Below are 6,595 nucleotides of genomic sequence, written 5' to 3' on the forward strand. Positions count from 1 at the left end.
CTTTAATTTATGTCATTCCTGTATTGCCAAATGGCATGCCAGAGCAACCGAACCGGGTGTGATCTGACTCTCTGTTGTGTGCTCTCCCATGCAATCCCCTCGTGGGAAAATGCTGAGAGAAAATGGAAATTTAAGCTGTGCACCTAGTCACTGTGGTTTCTTGGGTTTTTTAATAGTGCTTCGTTTGTAAGGTCCTTGGGGCAGAGAGAGTTTGTGTTGAGTTCAGGGTAGTCATAACCTGTGAGGGTTTCTAAATATTACAATATTGTAGATAGTACTGTAAGCAACTTGTTCTCTCCACGAACAACAAAATACATGCTGTTACAGATCAGAGGAGCTCAAAACAAGGTACAAATATTAGTCCTACACCACAACTTGCACAAGTCTTGTACCTATTCTACAAATGAGTCGGGCCCTGTATGGGAAGGTCAACTGACTTGTTCCAGACCTCACTACTAGTTAGTGCAGGTACCAAAACCAGAACCCAGCCATCTTGGCTCCAGGGTCCTTGTCTTTACTGCAAAACTTAACTCTGGCCTTGAGGTATTGAAGTTTCTAGGTTAAAAATAAAAAATCACTGCTTTAGCGTTTATTTTTGATCTAAATAATTACACTGAAAATTAATTTAAAAAAAAATAGTATGAATGGCATCAACTGGTATTCCCAGACTTAAGTATCTCAAATCTGGGAGAAATGAGAATCTGTAGCTGCACTCTGTGCCTGGGTCCATCCCTGTATGTGTTTTTGGAGTCAGATTCACATGGGGTTGAGGTGTTCCTTTGTGGCTAATGGGTGCAGAGGGAGATGACTGGCGGAGACCAGTAGCAAAGAACTGAGATTTAGCATTTTCATGTCTAACAAGACACTTAAAATGTTTTGCAGGGATATCTGCTGCTTCAGTAAATGAGTTTGATGTTCAGGGAGGGCCCTTGTTTTCTGGCCTCCTCAATTTGGATAAGTAGCTGAGATTTTGAAGGAAGTTGGAGAGCACTGTGCCTCTATTAAGGTCTGCACCCTTCACTTCTCAGCCCACCTCTCTGTCAGGTGCTCACTAGCACGATGAGGATAATCATGCCCTAGACAGCAGAAAGGCCTGTGCAGCATTGCCTCTGCTCCAGAGGAACTTGAACCACTTGCACCTACAACCATCTCCTGGGCTCCTTTTTGAGGTCAAGCAAGACAAGTGACAGTGCAGCAAACAACACAGTCATTCCTAAATGTTGTATCTGGACAGTATTACAAACTCAAGCAGATATGAGGGAGGAAGGAAATCTGCACATCCTTCTTAGCTGCTATGTAGGTCATAACTTCATCTGAGTATTTTATGAACGAGGGTCCCAGTGATTTGTGGCACCCAAAAAGGATGAGAGGAACCAAGATATTCCAGGGGAGCTGCACTGAACTCCTGAATGGCTCCAGATTTATGGGGCCATTTTCCTTCACATTTTAGCAGCAACTGCTGAGGCTGCTGTGGGGTCCCCCTCTGCAGGGAACAGGCTTTTCTCAAGGGTGATGTAATACGGGGCTGGTGGGGCTGGTGGTAACACAGGACCCCCAGGCTGGAGAAGCAAGGATGGAGGACGTGGGGCACCTCTCGGTCACAGCCCATGTGAGGACAGTGGGACAGTCAGAACAGACCTTGGTGTGTAGTCTAAAACATAGGCATTTTTAGCAAACAGATATAAAGATAAAAATGCTCATTTGGAAATCAGCTGCATGACTGGGCACAGGGATTACTTTTGAGACCACAAGCCTCTGCAGCCAAACTAGAGCCATGCTTCCCAAGGGCCATGGGCATACCTGCCCTGCCCTTCCCTTGCTGCAAATGACCAAAATGGGCACAATTTTAGTCAGTTGCTTGCAGCCAGACTTACTCAGGGCCAGCCCAGGGAGGGATGGAGATGGGCAAGCACTTCCTGAAGCTACCCAGTTTGCAGTGGCCAGGCTGGGCCCCCAGTGGTGTGGCATCAGTGCAAGAGGATGGAGGTGGTGCAGGGTTTTAGGGAGGTGGGGATGTAGGAAAAGAATCCCAGCCCTGGGATCCTGGTTTTGCTCCCTGGGGTCCCAACCAGGGCCTCTCAGGGTGGCACCAAGGTTGTGGCTTTCAAGGTGGTTTATTGCCCTTCTGATCGCGTTGTGAGGGTTTTGGCAGATTGGGATGCTCTGCTGAGAAAAAGCCCTATGGTTGTCACCTCTCTTACTTCTCTGTGCTTAAAGCATATTTTCTCAGTTTGCAGTGTCAGGGGGCTGGTTGCACCGTAACGCAATTTGGATTCTGTGTTGATAAGGCAAGTGCAAACTGTCCCCACAGCTCTCGAGAGCAGAATCAAACTGAAACTTACCACTCAGAGTAGAAAGCACATAACACCCACAGCTACAGACATGCACAAATTGCTGCAATATAGGTTAGAAAAAGAGCCCCATTCTGCACCCTCTGGTCTCATTAAAAACACACGCACACAGAATCTTCACTGAATGACTATAAGCACCAGCGCATGTTCCCTCCTAAACACCTAACTAACTTGTAACGGCTTATTAAAAAGGCAAATTTTCACTTTTTATGTATCCTTGCTCCCTTTTGCACCTGGTTGCAGTTTCTACAACATTTTTAACTTCTGTTTTTTTCACGACTGGTTGCGAGTCAAGTGAGACCTCTCCAGAACACCACCCAGCCTAGTTAACTTTGTCCCCATGTAGGGACATGGCTCCAGCTTGACCAGAAGAAACCAAACTTTCCCCTCTTAGTAAAGAATTTCTGCATGGGGCTGTGAGGCTGACAAGAAGAGTAGATCTTGTCTGTAAAGATGCACGGAACCTGTCCTTTAAAAACAAAAGGCCATCTGAATGCACAGGGTAGACTAAGGAAAGTGGTAGGGAAAAAATGTCTCCTGTGGTTCACAGAGGGACAGTCCTCACACAGAAAGTTTTGCCATAGGAAAGCTGTAGGGAAGCTGGGCATTATAATATCCAAGAAATCATGTATGTGATTATGTCTGCCACACAAAAGCTGCTCTCCACTTTGCTCGTTGAAGCTAGGATTTACTGTGTAAAACTCAACTGGTAAAGCCAGGAACACTGGGATCTCCCTGACCTGAAGACCAGTTATCACATTGTGACACCCAAGTCCTCAGCACAGGTGAACTGGGGAAGAGGTTTTCAGCTTCTGATTTTGCTGTGTGTGGTTTCAATATTGCAGGAATCACTTCTCTTCCCAGTACAGTGTGGCCACACTGGGACAGGAATGCTGTAAGGAATCTCACTTAGTCCTTGGATAAGGAAATGATCAAGGACTTGCTTATTCACAATTAATGGAGAAAAAGAGCTGAAAGCCTTTATTAATCATTGCACAATAAGGAAGTCATACTGGTTTTGCTCCCTTCAATAAGGCTATTTGGTCACACCTACCTGAGTGGTTTGGCATCCCAACCATCTCTCTGCGTGCAGCTGGGGAGGAGGAAGGAAGGGCCACTGTGCCTGAATGTCACCAAGGTGCCTGGCTGCTAGCTCATGGGGCAGAGAGAGCTCTGAGTGACCATCTCCCTTTTCTGGAGGGCTGGGAATCTCTTTTCAGAGATGTCTGCCCAATGCCCACACCAGTGGTGCCTGATCCCATGCTTCAGGCACAGGTGTCTGCCCCAAAGCCCTGGTGAACTCTGTACCAGTTGCAGAGGTCCCTGCCAGGGAGGGTCAGGTCCCAGGGGTGTGTGTCACCCGCCCAGTGACTGCAGCTCCTTGCCAAGGCTTCTGCTCCCTGGTTTACCTATTGTGACAGCCAGTCTGCTTGGCCCCCAGCTCCAGAAAGCAGTTTTTGGCTAAATCTGATGGCTGGCAGGTGCTTCTAAAGTGCTCCAGACGTTCAGACTTTGTCTGGCACAGGAGGCTGCATTGCCCTGCTCTAGAAGAGGGTACTGAAGGTAATTTTATATTGAGTGGTGGGGCAACATTAGCATAGGATAAGACATTTCAGGAGCCCAGGCTGTGTCTCAGGGGCCTTTCCTAGGTGAGCTTGTGTGGGCTGAAGTTTGCAAAACTGAATGGCCTGAGCCAGTAGAGCTTATGCTGCCTGGAGGTGGAAAAGCATCTCATCTTTCCTTGGCTAGGTTTTCCTGCACAGAGCGCCATTTGACTCATGCCAAGTTGCAAGCTGTCACGGTGGAGGTAAGGAGACTTTGGCTTTGAAGCAGAAGGCAGTGTCTGCTTGTATGCATCTCCAAGCAGACATCTGACCCCTCTCTCATGGGACAAGAATACCACTTTGCATCAGAAGTAGGTACCAAGGCAGCAGGGGCTTGGTAAGGCCAAGGCTTAGTAGCTCCTCTCCCCTTTGGCCACCACTATGAATGGCTGGGAAAAGTTCCCCAGCCTCTTAAAAATGATCAAAAGTTCATGCAGGGTGTTGAAAACTCTTGAGCCTTCTGTCATTGATGACAGTGCAAAGGTGTTCTCGATCAGTGTGCCAATGTGCTCTTTACCAGCTCTTCCACGTGCTGCTCATGAGAACGGGAAGGGCAGCAGCCGTACTGGTTGCAGGATGGGCATGTTTTAGCATCTAATGAAAAATTAAATCCTTTTGGTTTTGGGAAGTGTCACATCTTTGACAAGAAGTCTTGTTTTTCTGCTGTTCCAGCAGGCCTGGTCTGCGCTGAAGTTGCCAAAATATCAATCTGTGCCCTCCACTTCCCAGGCTAGGCAGATGCCCTTTCTCTACTGGTCTACTCCCACACCATGCAGAGGATGGAGACCTCCATCTCAGTGCCAGGGTGGCTACTTTGGCGTCGTCAGTGAGTTTTCCTTAAGCCACCATGTCAGCCAGTGTTTTGCAGATACCTGCCCCATGACAGGCACATTCCTTAGCTGTACAGCATCCACTCAGCTCCAGCTCATGCAGTAATTAGCCAAGTGTTTCCTGGCTGCCTTTAATTACAGCCACAACTATTTCCCTCAGTCAAACATAACACCTCTGACTGACAGCAAAGCTTTTGGGCTGCATCCCACGCGCACGTGTTGAGACGCAGCCGTGCACTGGCAGCCACTGATTTGAACCCAAAGGGTCATACCCCCTCAGTGAGTCACGTTTTTCATTTTCGACCTCAAGGCCATAATTGCCCACACTGGGAATTTGCGGTGTCTCTCCCAATACCCAACTGAGAGACACCGGGCTTTATAAACCAGCCAGAAGGACAAGATCCTCCTTACATCCGTGTTTTAGTCTGTCTCAGCTGTAATTCATCCTATCCTGTGGCAAAGCAGCTCAGCTGGCAAGGCCACATTGCCCAACATGCTTGATCCCCCAACATTTTCACACTGACGGCAGCAAGATGGGCTTCAATCCTGCCTGCCCACAGGCGGCCAATGCCTCTGTTCTGGGGGCACATGGTCTCCCAGGACTGCATTTTGTAGCAGCACCCAAGTCAATGAGCTTTTCCCCCCTGCACCTTGCTAACACTGTTGCGGTTTGCCAGCCTGGTGGTGGTGGTGTTGCCGTGGCTGAAACCCGCTGTATTGCTGGTCGGAGCACACGCCTTCAGCAGCTTCCAAGCAGCTTGGGGGCTGCCAGAAACCAAGACAGCAGCTGCTGGGCTCGGCCTTGCGAGGCTGTGATCTATAACGTGCATTGTCTTTTTATGTAATGTGTTTTATTAAACATCTTCTAAAGCTTACAAGTGTCCCCAGGACATAACTCTCCAGTGCAACGTAATGCTTTGCCAAGTAATGAAGTATGATTTATGGCGGTAATGGTTATCCTATGTTTTTTTTTTTAAAATTATTACAGCAATAGCTCTGTTGAATATGGGAATATAACATGCTGCATTTGGCACGTTTATGACAATAGTGCTCTGGTTTTCTTAACTCCACAGTTCAGTGTTGGCAGTATTTCAAATTCTTGAGACAGATGTTTAAATGAATTTTTTTAAGAGGACAGTGAAATACTTTTAAAACATCATACGGTGCTGAGTGTCTCAATATGCGCAGGAACATTATTTCTTTAACATTCAGGTAGGGCAGGGCAGCACATGGCCTTTCTGGTTTAGATCTCTTAGTAAGTGATGGAAGTAGCAAATGTTGAATTAGCTTTCTGGGGCATCCTGGCCTGCTGTTACTTTTGGGCTGAGGTGGGGAAGGGGACAGACACTTGACCTTCTCCTGAATTTAGTATGTATTCACATCTCCTTTGTGAGCACTTACAACAGATCCACGTTTGTTTTGAATGCAGTTCCCACCATGCTTAGACAGGACTAAGTGGTCTCACACTGACATTTTGAGTGTGTCATTGTGGTCCCAGTGGTTAGGGTTTCAGGCCAGAAATGACAATCATTTGGAAAAATGTAAATGAGAACCCTGGTCACATATCTGGAAGGCAGATAGCATTCAAATATTTCCACTGAAACCCTGAAAATTTTGGGGTTTTTTTTGGTCGTTTTTGTTGTTGTGGTTGGTTTTTGCTTGTTTGTTTGTTTTGTTGGGGTTTTTTTACAGGTACTGCCTGAAACTGAGGAAAGAGTTGTAAAAAATGAAGGCATGGGTACTTGGCTCTGGCATTGCTGTTTACAACTTTCAATCAGGGAAAATCAGAACCCACAAAGGCAAAAGTCAG

Source organism: Manacus candei, unplaced genomic scaffold (genome assembly GCF_025592945.1).
Source record: "Manacus candei isolate 608988 ecotype Guabito, Panama unplaced genomic scaffold, ASM2559294v1 h1tg000034l, whole genome shotgun sequence".
NCBI lineage: Eukaryota > Metazoa > Chordata > Aves > Passeriformes > Pipridae > Manacus > Manacus candei.